Genomic DNA, 22,278 nt, shown 5'->3' on the forward strand with positions numbered 1-22,278 from the left:
AATGCCTTGACACATCCATCACCTGCTGCACTCCCTGCTATTTAGTTCTTTTTTTTTTTTTTTTTTTTTTTTTTCCTTTGGAAGAGCTTCATACTGTTTGAATCTTTAATAGCAATAAAACCACACTGGGGAAATCCATCACCTAAACACCTTGGAAGGCACGAGGTTTCTCCATGAGGAAGGAGATGGAGGCCATCTCCGCTGCAGGAGTGCGGACACAGCCCTGCACTTCATGTCTTTCTTTTCTTTTGGCCAACTGTGTGTCTCCTCCTCTGGTCTGCCATGTCACAGGCAGACAGCTAACACCCCCCTTCTTAGGACTTCACTAATTCTGTCTTCAAACACACCCCATGGACACCCACAGTGGGAGCAGTCAGAGTTGGTTCTTCTTTAGCCGGAGTGTGTGCAGCCCTGGTCCATTTTAGAAAGTCCTCCACGTGTGGAGGAAACTCAGAAAATTGTTTCTCTGTATAATCCCTCTCTGTGAAATACCAGCACAGGCCAGACCACCTCTGCAGAGCAGCCTGCTAATAGCCATATAGTGAGAGCCTGGACCTCAGCAGCAGCTGGAGCAAGGCTGGTGGTGGGATTGAGAAGTTATAACCTCCTCCTTACAGTCCCCCACCCTTTCCCAGGAATTGAGTATAGCTTGGCTAAACAGCAGTAAAATCACTAATTTGATGCATGCCTGGTCCCAGGAGTTTTCTTAATGCATGCTGCAGATTAATTACACAACTTTTACAAATAGCAGGGACTGAGCTTTTAATTCCTTATGCAGAGAAGAGAGCACTGGAACACAGCCTGCCGTAAAGACTTTTTACACCAGTGTGGCACCTGAAACTCGTCTCAGAGTAAATGGGAATCAGATTTCCAGTGTTTTAAAGCAGAAATGGGCTCCCCCATAGAACATGTTCAGACCAATGCTCACAAGTGACCTGCTCTTAGGTGACAATGCTATGAATGTTGCACTGCTATTACTTTATTTTTAAAAATCTATTTTTTCTTAGAGGGATATGACTGGAGTTCCTTTGGGTAAAATGAATAGAAGGCATTGACCCATCTAGTCCTTCACTCACAAAGGTGAGTTTGAGTTTTACCCTTACTTTCAACACACAACCTGGGTCTGACATTAATTCTTTTTTATTCTGAGATCATGTTCTCGCTTAGTTTATTATATTAATCTTCTTTCTGAGGAACAATCTTTTTGTGTCAAGCTCATATTTGGAAACATTCATGATTTCAAATATCTGGCTGCACTGGAGATCTTCTTGTGGAGGATTTTTGGATGATCCTCAATAAAATCCTCACGAGGCTGCTTTTGTGCAGAAGAATGCTTTTCATCCAGAAATCCGGGGAAATCCTGCTGATGTACAGCGTACCCCTAGAGGTCACTGTGATCCAGGGATTTTAATGAATCCTCCATGGCACTGAATTAAGTTTATGTTTGGAGAATGCAGAACAATGTGACTTGTTACTGTTGGGGACTAGGCGAAAAGGTGTTTGGGAACGCTAAGGAAAAAAAAAACCACAAAAATCCAAAGAAAACAAACTAAAAAAATGCACAAAAAAAAAAATCAAACACCTTTTATTTTATTTTTCTCTTTCTCTTGTGTTCACTCTTTCTGAGTTTTAAGTCACTAGACAAGTATGTAAAGCCAGATTCTTTCGGATGAACTACTCTTTGCTTTTTTAGCCTTCTTCTATCTGAACTTGGAGAAAAAAAAAAAAAAGCATAGATGTGACCAGTTTGTTGTTAAATATTTCAAATTCAGAAGAGAAAGTCTTCATAGGAAAGAATTTGGGGTTCTGTGCATATTCTTAGGAGGGAATTTTACTGTGCTGCATAATTTAGGTTGTATTTGATCTAGCTTTTTGGCACTAACAGCATCTCCCCTTCTTTCACCATATCATTTGAGACATTTTTTGAGTTAACTCTCTGCTTTTAGTGCAGGCTGGTGGTATCTCTGAAACTTGGTAATATGTACATATTGGAAGCAGTGTGATTTGAGAGTATTATGCTCCTTTTGCAAGGGTTTGTACAAGCACTTCCACACAGTGCAGATTTACTTTGTGTTTCAAAACAGGGCTTGTCTACAAATACAGTGTTAGCAGCATTCTAATGAACCACGGTGTATTTGATTTGGGGAGAGTATACTCTCCCAGAAATCAACATTATACAGGTTTTCCAGGTCTGCTAAAAATCTTCAAACTTGTCTGAAATCTGAAATTGACATAAATGTCAACTCTAGAAAAATACTTGCATTTTGAAATGCCAAAAGAAATCCAGGATAAATTCTTTCCTGGCACGCTCTCATCATAGCATTTTGATCATATTCCATGGTCTTCCCACTGAAATTTGCTTGAACAAGTTCTACCATAAAGCAAATATTTGTAGTAAAAATAAGTGAAAGAGTGGCTGACAAAAATTTCCCCTATACAATGGACACTGAACTTTTTTTTTTACAATGAACAAGCTTTAAACACGGAAAAATACCCATGGCTATAAATAAATGAACTGGTGAATCTCAACAGCCTATGTTTCCTTCTATATGATATCCATTTTAATTGAATAGAGCAGTATCCCACCTAAGCATCACATTGCAAAATATGCAAATTTATATGAATAATGGATTTAATTCTATTAGAAAACAGATTAAAAGTAGTTAAACATGTCAGCCTTGATTCTGCTCTATGACTTGTTAGTGGAGACAGCAGTATATGCTTATCCACTTGATGAACTGTTGTGCCATCAGCAGCCACAGTCCAGTGTTGTATTTGCAAACTCTGGCTTTTACAGTTTTCCTTGCTTGAAAGGATTTTTAAAAAAACTCAACTATTTAATATCATGTGTGATGATGGTAACATTACGTTCATTTGTTTTAGAGTGGCCTAGGGCTCAGAGCATAAACCACAAACCCAGAAACTCAGGGCCCCGTGTCCTTTGTGTGTGTGTGTTTGTGCTTTGCTCCAAACTCTCACCAAGTCCTCTGACAAACCACTTAGACTTTCTATGTCTTGATTTCCTGATTTGGATGGGATTCAGCATAGTTACACTACTGAACATGGAATATGTGTTGTAGGAATGACCAATTATTAATAAAAAATGGATAATGCTATTTAGACAGTCTAGAAATTGCAGGCATACTAAAATATCTACTATCTGATCCAATAGCTGTGATAAAATATCACACTTGTTTAGAGAGGACATATTGCAAAATATGAAATAGTTATATGGAAAAAAAATGAAGAAATACCGCTATCGTAATTCACCAAATAAAGATAGAAGCACAGAAAGTGACCTTTTCTAGGTTCTCGAAATGAGTTGCATATGTTAGGGGTGGGTAGGGTAAATGCCTAACACTTAGTATTACGGAAGAACTTAGTTGGGAAAAAAAGAAATGAGGGAATAATATGCAACTCCGAATACCTTCTATTTCTTGCAAGAAAAGAATGATGGCAAAACTTGTGATTTTAAGGGGTCAGTTGAGTCAAACAGAATGGAGCCTCCTTGAATCCAGTTAAAGATTTAAAGCTCTAGCTTGTAGACTGTAAATAGCTTAGTTGTCTACAGTGGAATACAGCAAAACAGGGGGAACTGCTTAAATGTCCTGCCAAAATGGAATTGTGAGTCCCCCCCTTTGCAACAGCAGGCAATAATGACATAATTCATATTAATTCAACTGGAAAAAAAATAGTGTATTATGTAAAAACCTAAAATATACTCTTTTTTTTCCTAATTTGGTAGTACACGAATTATCCTAGGAAGCAAAAATCTATGTGGGACGTCTTAAAATCCTTACTTTTTGCATTTTTCTTTTTCAAATCAATTAAAAAATCTTCTTTTGTTGCTTCTGCTTAATATACTTGGCAATTGCAGCCCCACAGGAAAACACTGCAATCCTGTTAAAATATGAAAATACTGGACATTACTGGCAAGTTTACTCATACTAAATTATTATTCCTGCTTCTTTTTTTTTTCTTTTTTTTTCCTCCATGCTTGCTTTATACATCAAAAGCTACACTTTCCATAAGCTGAGTTTTCACCATGTGACAGACCCAAAGTCTTTCCTGTCTTGATTTATCAACTGTCTGCATTACTTTGCAATTGCTTCTGCTCATGACAGTCATCTCAGTGTGTATATATATATATCTTGTTATATACATCAAGGCTGTAGTATTTTTCTAATATACAGTGGCCAAAGTCCTCCTAGACCCCACCCCACTTGGTGGAGAGGTGGTGTATCTCTGAGGAGCTCTACGTCCTGATTTGTGGCTTTTTGCACTCCCTGTTAGCAACAGAACGGTGTGTTTTATAATTTAGTCATAATATCAGATGGGGCGAGCAGATCCAGAGCAATTTCTCCAGGCTGCCAAATCTGATACGGTTCTGTGAAGGAAATTTCTTACCAGTGAGAAATCTTCCCGTTCCTTGCTCCCTTCTCACCCCCAGAAATGAGTCTGTTCCTCTGTCTGGGTCAGCCCACTCCCTGGCAGACTTGCAGCGCTCCAGAGGCGGCGAGTAGGATGTTGGGAGGGAGAGGAACATCAGACGGGAGGATTGCCGCCATCCTCAGTAGCTTCCCACCTTCAGAAATGCTGGCTGAGATGGCTCTCTCGTCCGAGGGGACGTGTGGAGGCAAAGCGATGCCTGGGCAGCTCCTGGCAGCAGGGGCACAGCCTGAAGCACCAGGAGAAGGGGAGGAGAAAGGTTCTGGGGCTGCTCCTCTGCCATCAGCATTGGGTCCCCCTGTGCCATACTTCCCTTACCAGAATGGGTGGGAATTACCTCAGGAAAGAGACCTTGTTTCCTGCTGGAGGCATAATCCCGACAAGGGTTGTTCTCACCCCGGTGTATCTACCGTGCCGGACCAGCAGTCACCTTGTGAAAGCGCAGGTACCTGCCGTGCCTTGGGAAGCCGCAGGCTCCGCTGCAGCCACAAACGGCCCGGCAGCTTGCGGGGATGCCTGCCATTGTCGGGGTGAAGTGGAGCTGCAGCAGTGGCGGCCTGTTGATGCCTTGCCACAATAGCAGCCAACTGCTGCGGTGAGAAAGCAGCCATTTGCCGTGCCAGCTGCAGCCCAAGATGGCAGCGGGCAGGGATGCCATGCGAGCCACGTCAACACGCCACGGCAGCAGCCTCGTCGGCCCTCAGCACCACGCTCGGCTCGGCGTGACTGGGCTTGGGGATAGGAAAGTCGCCAACAGGGGCATTCGCTTCCTTTGTGTGCGCTGCTTAAAGCCTGTGTTGAAACTGGTTTTCCTTGCTCTGGATTTGGAAAGTCTGGGGGAGTGGTCTCCTAGTGCTTAATGTGTGTGTTGTATGGCCATTTTAGTACTATGTGCAGTTATTTCAAGCCCTTTTTGTTTCTGATAGTAGGTATGTATTTTCTTTTGTAGTTGAACCTAGCTCAGACATGCCCCCATCACCCTCTATATTCCTTCTGAGAGAAAAATGGCCACTCGGGCAACATTTGTTGAGGAAAGCACCAATGGTGATTTTCCCCTCTTTGAGCGTGCTTTACAATCAGATGTATACACCTGATTTTGTCTCCAGCTTTGCATTGTTGTGCACTTTGTGGTCTGCAGAGGAGTTATTTGGTGTGGGTGTGATCAAAACTAAGGCTAGTATTTTATAGGTTTATAGTATTATAGTATAGTATTATATAGGTTTATATGTTCTATATGTTTATATGTTCTATAGGGTTGTGTTGATGTTGGAGAACAATATGTTGGGGAGCGTGTAGAGCGGAGCACACTCTCCACTGAGGACTTGCCAAACTGCCACACAAGTTCTGCTGCAGACAGACGTCAATGAGGTCTGCATATCCAGTCTTTTCCACAAAGCTTTTCATCATTAAGCTTCAAGCCGCGCTCAAGATTCAGTAAGTAAATCTGTTCTTAAACTGGAGCAGAGAGACAGCAAAGTGGGAGTGCAGGAAGCAGACAGCTATGACAATAATATACCCCTGAAAGGGCCAGAGTATTAGTCCTTAGCACAGATATTATTAGGTAAGATGATAGTGAAAACTGGAAAATGGCCCATGGTATAGATCAGCCAGACACATGAGAAGTCTTCAGAGTTACAAAAAATACTCTGCCTGTCATTCTGGCTGTAGCTGTGGCCCACCTCCATAGCTTTAAAGGAAAAAGATGCCAGAAGAATTGGATAGAGACAATGAAGAGAAACGAATTTCTTCTGATCCACAACGTGATCAGCAAAAGCTGATTTAAAATATAGCAAAATACATACACTATGACTAATGCTAGATCATTGACTGGTAATGGTCTCCTTCCAAACACCTTTGGAGGTCTCATTATATCATTTATGTGAGGACTCAGATCAAAAGTTTGAGTCTGTTAAACCAATTCCCTTCCTTAAATTCATATGGCAATACTAGAGAAAAGGAATGTAGATGAGAGAATAGCTTATATTAGATATAGCTGGGAGGGGGGAAGCCTCTCAGACATACACACAGTGATGAACAGCATATGTAGTTAATAAAAAAGAAGAAAAATATCTAACCCTAGAGGAACTTTTTTGTAAGGATCATTACTGGATAACAGAAGGGACTTTTTGAAGTCAAGTAGTCTACAAAACACTCATCTTCAGCAGAAGAAGCAGGGCTGTAGAATCAGTAAGAAAATCACAGCAAATGCATGAGTGCCAACAAAGCTCTAGCTCAGTGGTAGCACCAGGAAAAGCAAACAACATAGCTGACAGGAAAGAGTTTCTCAGTTGTGCCTTTGTTGCAGTATACATAGTGTTATAAGGAGAAATGAGTAAATGGCAGAATGATCTTGCTCGTTATGTACATATTCATACAGAGTATTCATACATGAATTTTCTATCAGATATATTAATAGGAACTGAGAATTTGAAGTGAATATTAAGAGGTGAAGTGAAACTTATAAATACAATCATTTACTTGCATCCTGATTCTGAGAAGCACTATGATCCAGGTAAGGCAACATTAACCAAATGACCTGTGTTTCCAGTAATAACTAGTTAAATCTGTTTAAAATGACATACGGGATGGTTGTGGAAAATGACAGCAAAATACCTTCAGTATTTGTAATAATAAATGCAACAGAAAATTATTGAAAGGAGGTAGAAGTGTTTTTAAAAACTGTGAAATTGACCAAAAAGTGGGAGAAAATATATGGCATTTTTCTGTAACTTTTTAACCAGAACTACAGAGAGAGAGAGAGAGAGAGAGAGAGAGAACACATTTTGACCTCCGTTCCTTGTTGATCTCGTATTGCGTTTTTTTAAAAAAAAAAAAAAAAAAAAAAAGGTTGGGGACAGATTGCAGACAGAAGACCTCAAAATTTGTGAAATTAAAATTTGTGAATTGCTTTCTCAGCCTTGTTCAATCCTTTGCTGTATGAGAAGGCAGCACTTAATTCTTCTGCTAGTTCACTTCAAGAGATTCATTCATATATTGAAGTCTTTCTCCTGATGGAGGAAAATAGGGAGAGGGGGAGAGGAATCTCTGGCTGGTACATGAAGTTTTTTATCTGATTTGTGCCCAGTACATGGGAAAAACATAGCAGATTGCATGTTGTGTTTACTAAAGAACATACACATGCATTTAAATCACTTACAGCTTCCTCTTTTATGATGCAATTGTGAATTATGTTCTTTTTGCATTTGTAATTAGAGGGCAGAACAGATGCGAAAGCTTAGTTTAAAGTGATGTGTCCATTAAAATAACCTATACTGCCAAGTAATTGTTCAGTATAATGGGGGAATATGCCCATTTTAATGGTGCTTTTGTTCTATTTAAATACACTGAAAGGACACAAGTCCTCGGGAAATACTGTCCAGATTGTGGAAGTTTGTGAAACAGGGTTGTACTGCTCTGGACTATTTTTCCTTTGTTTTATAGGAAAAAAATAAAAATGTCACCATCATTGTATCTTACTCTGATATAAGACATCAGCCTGACAATTCAAATTTGAGAGAAGTTGGTGTTATTTTTTTTCATTGGAAAGGTTTTGTTTGCAATTGGTGCTTGCACTACAAAATATTTTAGAATATCAGCTATTAGGTTTTTCAATTTGATCTCAGACTAAACAAGTACTCAGTATTTGATCAAAGACAGCTGCCCCGTAATCTGTAGTTATGCTTGATTGAGATAGACTCTGACAGCCAACATAACAATAGACAGACCATTCTTTAACATATTAACCCTTGTGACCTAATTAGCCATCCAAAAAATGCAAATAAGATCCTCAGCAACCTCTTTAACCATTCGCTTTTCAATGACATTTGATTTTCCTTTTGCAATGTCAATGCGCTTGTGTTAAAATTTTAAAGATGTTTAGCCTTTCTGCAGAACAGATGCACACATTAAGCACTTGCACGGCTCTAATTGAAAACCTCTGTCTTTAGCCACCAGTGCTCACAGCAACATTTGCAAGCTCAAGGTTGAAGATCTTGGCTAAACAGAATGTTAACCATCCCCACTACATGGTTTATACATTTGCTGATGATCAGTAAATACAGTAGAAACTGTAAACAGGGAATGGGGAGGGCAGAGCAGGAGGAAAAGAAGAGAGGAAGGAAGAAAGGAAAAGCTGAAATCACTGTGCCCTACTTACTTAAAAAAAAAAAAATCTGTGTTTTTCTGAGTCATTGCAAGAAAGCTTAAATGGCATAATTCACATTATGGCATGCAAAATGGAATAATGAGAACAAATGCCTGCCAATGTATTGTTGTTTTTAAATGGCATTGCATTATTTGTATGTCAGCTGTAGTATATTCTGAGGCTCTCTTTTTTCCCCTTTTCTGCTTTAAAGGCAAGGTTATGAGAGCCATTGAAAGCTAATGGTGATGTTCTAGTCAAGAAGACTTTGATCTGTAATTTTACTGGAAAATATATTTCATATATTCGTATTTCATATATATCATAAATCTCAGAGCGCATAGGCTTCGTTTTTGCTCATGTATTTTTCTAATTCTGTGATCATTTGCAAGTGCTGTTGTGTTCTGCAGTGACCCAAACGATCCAAGTACATCCCTGTTTGTTGGTTGTCTGTCGCCTTTGGAGGATCAGCTTTCTCTACCTCCCCGTGCTGCCGCTCGCTAGCACTTGGGGTGTGCAGACAGTTCTTCCATGAACTGAGCAGGAAGCTTTCAGTTAGAAAATTATGTTGTTTCTGTATCACATGAACTCAAATGCATTGGGTTCCTGTTTCTTTTAACTCACTAATGGAGTTATATCAAGACGAGGAGTCATAGGATAAGAACCTGATGTTCGCTCAGCATGTGTTAGTTTAAAATGTTCTGCCACTGAAGTAAACATAAAAAACCCTGCAGTCGAAATTGTTGATCTAGTAGTGGTTTATTGGACTCTCAGAGAAATGCATTTCTTGAAATTTCTAATGTATGGAAAACCATGTGAACATCACTGCAAGCACAAAGCATCTCGTTCTTCCGCCGGCATTCACTGCCAAGACTGGCAGATGAAGTTCTGTAAGTAGCACAGGAAAAAGCAAAACACGATGAGCAATACCTCACGTGTCCAGCCCTCAAAAAAAATTTCCCGAGGCACCTGTCTTTTTACTTGCCTTTTTGTTTTCTGAGAAGGGGGGGTCTCGCTTGCTGGCTTTTTCTTTTTCTTTTTCTTTTTTTCTTTTTTTTTTTTTTTCCTGCCTAAAGACTTGTATTTTGCTTTCCTTTTCAAGACTGCAAGGTGAAAATGCTGACATAACTGGATGATTCTAAAGTCCTGGGATTTCAAGAGAGTCCCCAAATATCTCTTAATTGGCAGGAAAACCACAAGAGCGTCTTCAGCGCGTGGTGTCGGTGGTTTTACCAGGAGGCTCGTGACACACCTGAGTGTGTCTGCGCTGCTGTCACTGCTGTGATCACCGCACACCCCGGCTGGCTGCTCTCAGCATTTTGGGGAGCGTGGAGCTCGTCTTGCGTGTTTGTCTGTAGGGGAGTTCTGCCTCCACACGGCTGCTAGTTTAAAACTAGCCCGGACCGTGGGCAGAACTCGCAGTCTCTGTTGTGACTGCAGCCTAGACACATATTGTGTTTCTCCGCCTAAAAGAACAGAAGACAAATGGGGGTTTGCTGCAATCTGCATTAGGAGGTTTATTCACTGTAAGTGTTAATGATAACTGGAGAAAAATAACGTGCCAGAGTGTGGTTACAGCTTGCGCTGTCAGGGAACACATCTCATCGCACCTCTGACCAACACAGCTGTGCTGTCAGAAGTCTATAGGATAGAGTTGGCCTTAATATGGGAGATGAGTGAAAAAGGAAGACAGCAACCACTGGCAAATGTAGTCGGAAATGCCAGGTTTTTGCTTGATCACAACTATAGCATTGACGCCCCAGGAGCAAAGTTCTGCTCCTGTTCTGAATGGAGATCTAGCACAAGAACTTCATTTTTTGAGCTGCTAGGGCATTTCAGATTGTAATCCCAAAGGGTGTTTGCACCTAACATGCTCATTAATAGTGCAGTTTATGAATTTAATGCAATATTTTCCACAGAGGGTATACAGTGAATGCCCTAGTGAACAGAGTAAGAGTGGGCTATGATGTTAATTTTAATACTGTAGTAGGATTATGTATAGTTCTGTAGCTTTGCCAATCTCAGAATAGGCAAAATCTTCCACGACTAATTCACTGACAGGTATATTGCCATTTCCTTTTCCCCTCCTTTTCTCTTTTTTTTTTTTTTTTTTTAATAGACTGTTGGATAAAAAATACGAAAATGAACGGCTGCAGTATTTGCTGAGTCAACTCTCTGCAAGTTTCTTTTGTAACTGAAGAATCAGACTTGAGAACTTGTTGCCTCTTAGGTATTATTACTACTGCGTTTCACAGCCACGTTTAGCAGTGGTGGTGGTAGGAACTTCAGAAGAGACAACTGCAGAAATGGCAGCGGAGGCGGCAGGAGCACAAGGACTGTGTGCATCCTTGACAGAAAACACCCTGAGGAAGATGGCCCCTCAGGGTACATATAGCATTTTTATGAGGGTGGATGCAACAAGATGCATTACAGTGCCACTGTAGCCATAGGTCAGCTGCATATGGAATCTGTGTGCAACTTTGGTGGGGCTTTTGGAGGGAAAAGGAGCTGGCTACATCAGGACAACACAGCAATAAGCTGCAATGGGGCATCTTCCACTTAAAGATCCTGTTGAAGGTCAATAGTAGATTCAGTTAGGACAGTGAACTCTTCTTGATTCATGGTTTTAGATAGAGACAAGGGCTCTGGTGGCTTATAAAATCCAAATGCTTAAGGTCTTCTCCATCACATGGTGGATATACTTCCGTTGTCCTTGCCCAGGAGGCACAAAATGCCATCAGGTGGCAATGACAAACCCCAAAGAACCTTTGGACATCCAGCTACAGGTCTTCAGAGATAGCTTGTAACTTGAGATGAGCCAGACCTGTGAACTGAGCCTGTTTCGAAGGAGAAAGAGCTCCCCTGAGACAAGCTTGAAGGCTATAGAAAATTCTAAAATCAGAATAGAAACAAAAATTTGTAAAGGGTTCACTGTTGGATTTGTTTTCCAGCAACTGTGATGGAAGCAAGGCAGGAGCTGTTCCTGGTAGTGGGTAGGGAGGTGACTTTTTGCCTCTCTGAACCAGAGGAGAAGCTGAGCTGCAATGTGCCTCTTCGCCTGTGGGAGCTGACTAACAGCTGAGCCCTTGGGCCTCTGGACAGCAGGGAAGCAGCCAGTGCAGAGCCGCCTACGATCCTTACGCAGAAGATGACAGATTGGCTCCCTAGCACTGAGCATTAGGCATCTCGTTGACCTCTAATTCCGCTGGCTATGCCTGTGGGGAGATCTGGGCTGGATTTTTTCAGTATTACATACTTGTGGAGGGAATTTTAACCCTTATGGGAGAGTAGTGTTCAGCTGTAGTAACCTGAATAAGTATTTAACTTCATTTTTTTTCCCCGCTTTGCCCCTGGTTCTGGGTTTTTATTTTCTTTATTTTACCTCTGCTTTGTCCTAAAATAAGTGTTTATCTGCATCTTCAGTTGCTCCTGAGTTTAACTGAGTGAGTGAGTAAATCCTTGATGCTGTTGCAGTAGAGTCATGGAGCGCAAAGGGGAGGCAGAGAGCTAACCCTGAAAAGTGTTGATGAGGTCCGAAACGAGAAAATAAAATAAGGCAAAGGAGCCAGAGCTGCCCAACAGAAGGAGGTGCTCTGCTGTTGAGCAATAATGGCTCAGATTTCTTGTTTTTTAGTTAATATCAATGCTGTGTCTCTTGTTCACTCTAATTTTGTCATTCAGTAGAGTGTAGGACATTTGCGACATCTCTTCCAAGAGATCATCTGAACTGCTGACACTCGTGGGCTTTGGTGGTTCTTGCCCAGATTGTTGTCCACATGAGTGTTGCTAAAGCACTTGGTGCAAAAAGGACCCACTGCTGACTGATTCAGTTGGTCTCAGCAACTTCAAGCTCAGTCCAGCCCTCACCGGGAGGCTGTGAAGCAGGGGGAAAGGGGTAGCTTCCAAACACTCCTGCAGTGACAGTTAGCGGCTGTCAGAGGTGCATTTGGATGCTGTTTTTTTGGCTGTGGAAAGGAAAACAAACCCGTTGCCTATTTTATGCAGAGAAAGAGTCAAAGAGCTGCTTAATCCCTGGAGCAGAAGACATCCTTCATCATTGGAGCTGCTTCAGCCATGGCTTAGATTGAAGCCAAGAGTGCAGGTTTTGGATGGGAAGTTCTCCTTTTCTCTTTCTTCTATTAACTCGAGTTACCATGTTGTAAATGACTGCAGACCCAAACACGCAAAAGAGTAGTATGTGCCTAATTTTATTAGTAAAACCTGTCCTGATAGTTATAGGAAAGGGATGTATTTAATGCCTCCAGGGGCTGTTCTCCTCTAATGATATGTATGCTAAATTTCCCCTTATTTGTTGAATACCGCTATATAACTGTTATTTCTCCTTAATTTTACTGTTTCACCATGGCTGTTTGACAATCATCGTTATGTTAGATATTTTCATTAGCTTGACATTTATTATAACAGCTAGAACAAAAGTGGTTTGTTCAAACTGTAGGAGGTACAATGAATTAATAACTAACTTCCATTATGTTCCTGTTAAGCAGGAAAAAAAAACCCAAAAAACAAAACTTTTTTTTTTAATGAATAACAGTTCTACCTTGGAATATTTCAGAAACCTATTGAAGTGCATAAGGACAGCCCTGGACACCTACGGTGTCTCAATCAGAGGGTGACAGACGTTGCAATACCATACACCCTGTCTTCAGTATGCCGCTGTCAGTCATTGGTGAGTGAAGCTATCTGTGGTCCATAATAATGCACAGCTGCTGTGCAGAAGAAATACCAGAGCTAAACAAGCACAGCGCACTGCTAATCATTTAATTTGTTCCTGACATCTTAGAGTTTTGGGTTTTTTTGTTCCTGACATCTGATAATTTTCTGTTAAAAAGAAAAAGATTATTCTTATTTACAGTGTGTTGCAGTGATTTCATGGACTGTTTGTGTAACCCTCTTTCATGTACTGTCGTGCGGCTATGTGCATGAGTGAAGATATCCGAACTAAGGCTTTGCAGGTTATTATGTTTACCATCAGCTACTTGGAATTAAACCAGGAAATGGTGGGGTTTAATTTCCCACTACAAAAATTTGCTGTAAACTCTAGAAAACGGGAACAGGTATAAGCTACGTATAGTCACCCAGAGAACTCTTTTTTAGGCAAAGCATTCACCAGGTCACTGGGCAAATGTTGAAGATTCGAAGCAGTTAGGGGAATAGCTTCAGGACAGAGCTTCTGGAAACGTAAGGCTGTACCCATTGAGCAGTCATCAAGCTCCACAGCATTAAAATGGTAGAGTTGCCCAACTAGACACCCCCAACAAAGGACTCAACAAGAGTCCTCGCTGAGGAGCTTTCACTTGATTTCAGGAGTAGGATATCTAGATATCCAAGAGAGGAGTTTTATCTATGCTAGAAAAATAGCTCAATACTTAAAGGTTATATTCTTTTGGGATGAATTCCTACCACATTGGAGTCCATGACAATTTTGCTATTAAGTGAGCTGGGGATTTCACCCCTAATATTGTTTAACCGATCTTTCATTAAAGAAAACAAAAAGCCTCTCCCCTCCTTCCCCCCCCCATACCCTAGTGCAATATGCCCACATTCACATCAAGTGTTTTTGGTAACTCTTATTTCTTGCCTTTGGGCTTGATTTCAAAATATTCAAATATATTTGGCTTTTGTAACTTTCACTAATTAAACCATCTAAAGCAGATGGAATTACAGAAATTACAGGGTTTAAAATACCATCCTAATTGGTTTACGATCTATGTGACACTACAGTGCCATTCAGACTGTGTAATGTATAAGGACTGCACAAAAGAGAATCTCGCCAATTAATTTTCTTAAACTCCATTATCTGCAATTTTCCCTTTTTTATAATCCCCTTTCTGTTAAGCTTCTCCTGGTCTGTGTCTTGCTATATGAAGGCAAAGAGCCTCCCATGGTCATGCTGGGACTTTTCTTCCTGTTTGCTGGAAAAAAAAGCAAATCATTCATTGCTCACGTGCCACGGAACAGAAAAAGAAGTGAACTTCAGAGGCACCAACAGCTCCGTGGTGTGGAGCAAGCATAGTTAGAAATGTAAAATAGTCCCCGTGCACTCTGACACATTTTGAGATGCAGGCTTTGTGAGGGGGATAGCAGAAGGTCCTGTTTTCTGAAAGCGTAATCATGCAAAGTTGTAACAATACCATGTTTTTCTTTCGCAGAAAGAGAGAAAACAAAAAAAAAACAAAACAAAACAAAAAAAAAAACACCCCACCCTTCTGTTTCTTTGAAGTATCTCATTTTGCCATTTAGACGTGATTTTTTTTAAACTCCCTCTTCCCCGCCGTTGCCATGGCAACGGGTTTTTGGCCCTCGGTGGTGACAGGGAAGTGTCTGGGTCCCCGTTCCTCTCGGAGCGCATATGTTTCCGCGCGGCGCCGCGCGGGCAGAGCGCGGGCAAGCGCGAGGAGATGGCACCTCGCGGAGCCCGGGAGCCGCCCGTGCCAAGCACAGCCCGCTCCGACCGAGGACAGAGCCCGCGGCAGGGGCAGATTTCTCCCTCCGCGTCCCCACGGGGACCCACTGAGAGCCCAGCTCCAGTGTCTCCAGCGCTGCTCACCCTTACCCTTCCCCATCGCACCTCTCTTACCCAACGTGACAATTCTGGCCACTTTTTGTGTACTATACAAAGCGAATATTCCCGGGAAATAGTCTGGTTTAGGGCACTCCTCTGGAGCTGGCTGTTGGGGTCTTCCAGCATTGCAGGGGTCAGTCAAGAGAACCAATCATCTGGTTTCGAAGCTTTAATAAAACAAACAAACAAAAAATGAATAGAATGGAGAAGCGAGAAAGAAAGAAGGGGAAAAAAAACGAAAAAGTGGACAAAAAGTAATGTTAAATAGCATGGAGCATGACTAATGGCACAAGCATGTTAAAATCATTGGGAAAATGTCCTTGGAAGACAAATGAATTTTCAGCAGAATAATTAACTTAATTAACAAATTTGCATGCATATTCATCAGGCTATTGAAGTCTTTCCAGCACAGCTTGATGAGCATTGGTGTAATAATTGTCTCATTTACATTCTGCAATCTACTACAATTTGGGGCATGCAAAAAAAGACGACCTCTTCCCTTTGACTTTCTTTCGGACCCTGACCCTCTTAATAAACACGTGCAAACAGCATGTAGTGTCCACTGCTTAGCCCTGAGTTCCACCTTTTTCCAGAGAGCCGGCTTTGACACTGCCACGCTCTCCTCCCTTTCGCCCCCCGCTTCCTTTCCTTTATTTTTTTCCCTTTTTTTTTTWTTTTTTTTTTCCTTTGGCCCAGGTTCTCTGTTTTGCCTCTGCTTGCTCTCCTGGGTAAATCTTGGCACCAGTTCTGACTTCAAATCTCCTGGGCCGCCAGACTGCATCATGTAAAAATTGCCATTTTCCTCTATCTCTGCAGGGCAATCTTTAAAGGCAGTAAGGTGTGACGCTCCAGACTGGCAGCTTGGCAAGAAAGAGCCCATGGATACCAGCACACAGGAATCTGGAGGGTTCACTCTGACAGGCAGGCAGTACTGGGAACAAAAGGAATTTTTTTTTTAAAAAGGAAGCAAATATATTTTTACATATTGCAGGCATATGGCCACAAGACCAGCAGAAATATATTTAATTACTGATCTTGTGCGTTAAGCAGAAATAATGTACCAACAGCAGCAATCTTGTTATTTTTTCCCCTTAGATTTAAAAAAAAGAAAGGAAATGAAAGGAGGCCTCTAGAACATACTTGCTTATTTGTGTTGCATTTCAGCTCCATTTACACTTTTTACCCCATCTTTACAACCATTTGCAAATGGAATCTAATAGCTGGATTTCATACCAGCACAGTTATTTTAGCAGGAGTTTCTTTTGGGGTGTGGATAGCAATTTTAAAATGCAACTACACCACTTAGCAGGCTTTTTGTTGTCTCCCTATTTTTTTTGAATTCTCTTTTTTCTTTTTGTTAAACACCTTAGCGATACTCGGAGTACTCTGTTGGGTCTCTACAGGGCTTACAACGAGGTGCAAAAGGCTGCATGACAGAAGGGCACAAGCTATTTCACTCAGAACCAATAAACGCTTTAAAAATATGTTCCAGGTCTGCTGGTTGAAAGATAAAATGGTAAAGAAGGGGGTGCCTAAAGCAGGGTTTATGTGCAAGGTCCACGCTTCAATGAAGAATTGCAGTGCACAGGTCCTGGACCTGCTAGCCTCTGTGGCCCTCTGTTGAGGTGCTCCTGTGCCTACCCTGTGCTAGATACCTGAACAAGTCACTGCCTATTTCCAGACGAATTAAGCACGGCAGGCTCTAGGAACCTCTGTGCCCCACCATTTCAGGCTCTTTCGCACCTTCTCCCAGAGGGAGTATTATGAATGTGTCTCACAAACACCAGCAGGATTGGACCTTCCACAAAAAAACTGTTATGTTTTTTCCCTTCCGAAATGCTGCTGCTGCTGGGTTTTATGCAGCAGAGCACAGTGCTCAGCCTGTGGCAACCAAATACAATCCCCTCCGCAGACTGATGGGATTCAACCCAACATCACCCTAGTAAGTGCCCTAAACGAGAGTATAGACTATTTGGGCACCGGAGTAGGACATCTCTGCATCTCTCCTGTTGGATTTGAGCTGCCATCTCTAGGTGCTACCTGAATTCAAACAGCACATCTCTGTTACAATAAGAAAGTTACCAACCTAAGACCTTTTCAAGATTGTTAACTTGCACTCACTTAGTGCAGGTGAATTCAACTATCAAGGTATATAATGAGTTAGAAAGCATTTTTCCCCACTGTATTTTTTCCCATTGCACTGGTCTGTCTTTGTTTGCATCGACCCTCTTAGTTGAACACTGGGCATGCTAGTTAATCACAGATACCTTAAAACCCATTCCAGTGAGAATCAGTCAGTCACCAGATCTATATCAGGCATGTAGGCATCTGCCTTGCTGGCAGATTTGTGGCTCCTGCAAGCCTATAAAATAATAGTTACAACACCGAGGTGACACTGTGTTCCAACCTGTTCCTCTTCGGCTTATACAGAGGTTTCAGCTCTGTTTTTTTTTTTTTTTTTTATTTTTTTTCTGAGCAACACAGCATATCCTCTCCAAACTTCTCATCTTTCCTTCATAGAGGACATTCCAAAGACTTTCCTGTAAAGCCATTCATTAGTTTGCAAGTTCAAATTATCTAAAAGCTGGGTCATTTTAAGAAATTTAGCATCTGTGTCAGTCTTCTTTTTGTCCCAGATGATCTTAACATAATAATACTACAGTCATTTCATATAGAGCTAATTGAAATCTTGTATTTAGTCTGTGGGTGAAGAAATTAGGTTGTAATTAAGCAAATTTATTAGAACTGGTTGTTTCTGGTTGTTGTGATTATTATAGGTTAACTTTTTTTCAACATTTTTTATAAATCTTAAACAGAGCCTTTATTTCTATTATCTCTGCCCAAACTCATGCTTCTGTTGTTAATTTGCACACAGCAGTTCCACAGATTTTGGTGGCTTCAAGGAAAGTCCGCATGTGCACAGACTATTGATACGCCCTTTTGTCACTCCTCTAAAAGATCACATTGCCACATGAAGATCAGTGATTTGAAGGCTCTCACAACACAATTCAATTTGAATTGAATTTTTATATTGCTAAATTAATCTGCAGGGTTTGTAGCATACAGTCTGAGGATAAGAAGAATACTCTCTTTTATACTTTATTTATAATCTGTTTCATCATCTTACACTAATATTAAGTTTTGATGACTAGAATAAAAAGCTAAATATTTATTTTGATATGAATTTTACCACTTTTATATTGGGACTCTGTGACATTTCCAAAACTTTACAATTCCCACATCAGGTTACTTTGAAATTAAAACATCAGCTAAAAGGAAACGTCAGAACATTTCATAATGCCAATCTGAAGCAAGCGTTTTGTCTTTTCAGAAAAAAAGAAAAAAACAAAAACAAAACCCCCAAACACAAATTTATCAGGTGAAACTCTTTGCCATATGTTGAAGTCATAGCTTCAACAAGACTATGTTTGTAAAGCTTCCAAACTGCATTTGTAAGGAGTTTCCCAGTCAGAGGAATACAATTCCCAGGTCTAAAGCTGAGGCTGATAGACCCACCCCACACCAAGATGGAAGGGAGCCCAAGGACTCAATTTCTCAGTTTCTTGCCCCAGCTACACCCTATGAATCCAGGACTCCTCCTTCCATTCTCCTTTATGCACACACACACATACGAGTTGTCTATTTTACACACCATGGAGTTAAACCACTAGTGTGTACCAGGTTTGAAGAGGGTGAGAGATGCTGCTTGTAGAGTAACTACCTTCGTCAGACCAGCACGTTGGAGTGCATCTCTGCTGCTCTGCTCCCTCTTCATGGACTGATGGCAACAGGAACGTTTTGGGCAATCGTGGAGAAAATAACTTAGGAGCAAAGATTCCATATGTGGATCTGAAGCGAGTTTCTCCATCAACTCTTTCAATGTTAGTTCATTGTTGGCCTATGCCTACCAAAAGATTTTCCTTTTATTTTCTAGCTAATTAAAAATTTCACTTCATCACTACTAATGACTTCATTTTCCTATTCACTTAATGAAATTAACTTTTTAAGAGTTTCATTTGTCCGGTACTTCATGTTTTGTAACGTAGTGTTTGGATTTTTAAAAGTGTGTACCGTAAGTTCATTAGGAAGCAGGGGAAAGCAGAAGAAATTGTGCCTGCTAATTTTCTGTAAGAGAAGAAAATGAGTGACTCTGCATCCTCTAAATTGAATCAGTTGATATATTCATCTTTATGCATGTGGTTATCTGAATTTGTCCTTTTAAGAAGGAATTACTTAACAACTAGTATGTGTAATTTATAATAATTAGGAACAATCTGGTACCCTGAATGTGTGACTGGCCATTTGGACATAGCCTGAGGTGTTGTGAAGTAGAGAATACAGGTCATAAACGGTTCGTACATTATCTCACAGCTTTATCACTTGTACTTATGTTTGTGGGATGTTGTAAGAATTACTTAATATGTGTAGAGTACCTTCAAGATGAGAAGGACTGTGGGTATTCACCATTACTACCATTATGTGCATTTTTAGTATTGCCTGTTTTTCAGGGAGGATATTGATTTGCCCAATAACACCAGGTAGGCTTGTTATGGGTCTTGTTATTTATCAGACTTTTACTGAAATGATCCTCACAACAACAACTGTGTTTTGCAACTGTGAATGGTTTGTGAATGGCTATGAATTATTATTCCTTTTCTCCTTCTGGCCCATTAAGATATATAGCTTAGCATTGGCTATGTATGTAGTCTTTTAAAAGCACATATTAATTCATGTGTCAATTTACTTTCTTATACACTTTCACTGTTTTCAGATAGACACATTTGGTCTACCTAATACCTGCAGGCTTGGTATTTTGATAGCTGAAAGAAGCAGTTTACTCCTTTTGCCATCCCCATCCCTTTACCTGAGAGTCAGTTTTGGTATTTAGCACTAAAATCACTCACTCCACCTGGTGTGTGACCGAGCCACTCCTGGGCATTCTTACAGACTGATTCTAGTGTCCTTCATGGCAATGAGGAATTTTGGATATATAACAAATAACCACTTGGATGATACTGGAAAGCAATTTTTTAAAGTGATTGGTTCCGGCTTCCGTCAGTTTCTTATATTTCAGAGCACATTTCTCAATTGCTTTAAATAGGATTTACCCAGGATTTGGCTAGGGAGTGAGTGTGAGGTGGCATCATCCTGTCTGCTGGCTGGTTCTCGCTGCAGTTGAATTCCTACCGCTGTCAAAAGTTTGGAGGCAGAACATGCTCGGCTAGCAGGAACATTTAAGGTTCAGCTGGAGGACTGTGACTTTTTGCTACAAACAAAGACAAGGACATTTGTCCTAGGGGTTGAGAGTATTATCTTCTTGTCTCTTTTGGCAAAATCTGTAGTGGCAAAATAAACATGTCTAGAAATATTCTCTGGCCTCCATGGCCATGGCACAGTAAAACCTACATCCACATCATTAATACTTGAACCTTGCCCAGGAATGGTTTGGGGCAGTGCTAGCTGGCCCAGGCCAAATCTGGGCTATAGAGTCTCCTGAAAATTTAAGGTTAGGCTTCCAGTACTTGGGAATACTATTTTGCATTATTTAATGTGCTAGTATAGGCTATATTATACTTCAATTCTCTATTTCACCAGTTGGCTAATTGGTGAATAGTAGAATCAGGCTTTTACTTTCACCTACCAGGAATCAAAATCAAGATTCCTGTGCCCCTTAGGGAATCCTGTTGGACTCTGATACAGAAAATGGCCTACATTCTCCACTGGTGTACTCATGATTTAAGCTTTATCTACTGTCAGCAGGAGACCGAGATATCGAGTCCATTATGGAATTCCATGCCTTTTTTTTTTTTTTTTTTAAATGCAAGAATAAAAAACTTCTTACAGAAGAACAGAAAGACTTCAGGTTACAAGAAGATGGGTACTTTAGAAGATGCCTGACTTAAGTCAAGAATAAATAGAGTAGTAGGCAGTTTCTCAAACTTGCTGGTAGGATTTTTTTTTTTTTTTGACACCATACTTTGTGCATTCTTGTCATGCATTGCCAACATGCCATATGCTTGCAACACATGGTAAAAGCATGGGTAAGAAAAATGTGATTGTGACATGTAAAGACAACTCTAGATCCATAATACTTCTGAGCTAAAATACATTTGTGCATTTGTTATATAAGTGTAAAGGATATTTTATCAAGAGCTTTGGATGTGTATCTTTGGAAAGGGTAGAGTAATTCCAGCTCAGCAGACTCCATGCAAAGAGAACATGGAATATATCAACGGATTAGGGGTCAAGAGTTCAAGTCAAAAGCTTACCATTGATTTTTACGGGTTAAGGCTACTCACTTGAATGTCTCCTGTCAGTTAAGTACTCTGAAAAAGGAGATTCCATTATTTGTTTGCAAAGTACCCTGAAATTGCATACAGATACCAAGGAAAAAAAAGTGCTGTGTTTATTATTTAAATGACTAATGACCAGCTTGCATCTCCTGGTTCACAGTATATAAAGAATGGCAGCTTCTATCTGGAAGGTCATATAGCTTGAAAATATGATAGAAAATGAGTGGGAGAGAAAAGGTGCTAGTGAGAGGTAAAGATACTTTCCTAAAGTCAGTCACACAACACTCAGTGACAAATTTGGATGAAAATCCAGGCTTCCAACATTGCTGACCAGTTTCAGATTTGCTAGACCTTGCTGTCTTCAACAGTCACTGCTGCTTGTCTCCCTGGAGTGCTGTGGAACCCAGCAGCTGTCCTCGTGTACTGGCATATGGGGCAGACTCCTCTTTAAAAGTTGTTGCGAGAGTTTGTCTGAAGGGTAAGGACGTCTTTCCAAACGTGGCATCGATAAACCCAGCCACATTCAAGAAAAGTGTCTGATAGGAGAGAATATATAAGAAACTGCAGTTAAGAAGCTTAATTAGCTGACAGAGTTGGAAAGACCGTCCCTGCAGGCTCCTGTATGGTCATATAGATGGAGAGGCTCTTTCATATGGATATTGAGTGAAAGAACATCACTGAGGTGCCTGTGTCAGGCAGATCTTACTTGTATATACATTTAGAAATACAGATGCTGAGGCTTGGAACCTATTTGGTACAGTTGGTTGAAGAATATTATATTATTTTTCCCAGTAAAGACATTAGCATGAAAG

General features: G+C 40.7%; 1 long non-coding RNA gene across 2 annotated transcripts; it reads left to right on the top strand.

Moving 5' to 3' along the window:
• The first annotated feature begins 925 nt into the window (after positions 1 to 925).
• Positions 926 to 12,621, top strand: LOC112958475. 2 transcript variants are annotated; one of them, XR_003251425.1, is made up of 4 exons: positions 926 to 1,080; positions 5,703 to 5,883; positions 6,854 to 6,961; positions 12,596 to 12,621. It is a non-coding gene; the product is annotated as an uncharacterized LOC112958475 (long non-coding RNA). The 2 variants fall into 2 exon arrangements; XR_003251424.1 differs by lacking the exon at positions 12,596 to 12,621 and adding an exon at positions 10,710 to 10,955.
• Positions 12,622 to 22,278: the final 9,657 nt, after the last annotated feature.

The sequence above is a fragment of the Nothoprocta perdicaria genome, unplaced genomic scaffold (assembly GCF_003342845.1).
Source record: "Nothoprocta perdicaria isolate Ctin4 unplaced genomic scaffold, notPer1 scaffold_87, whole genome shotgun sequence".
Taxonomy (NCBI): domain Eukaryota; kingdom Metazoa; phylum Chordata; class Aves; order Tinamiformes; family Tinamidae; genus Nothoprocta; species Nothoprocta perdicaria.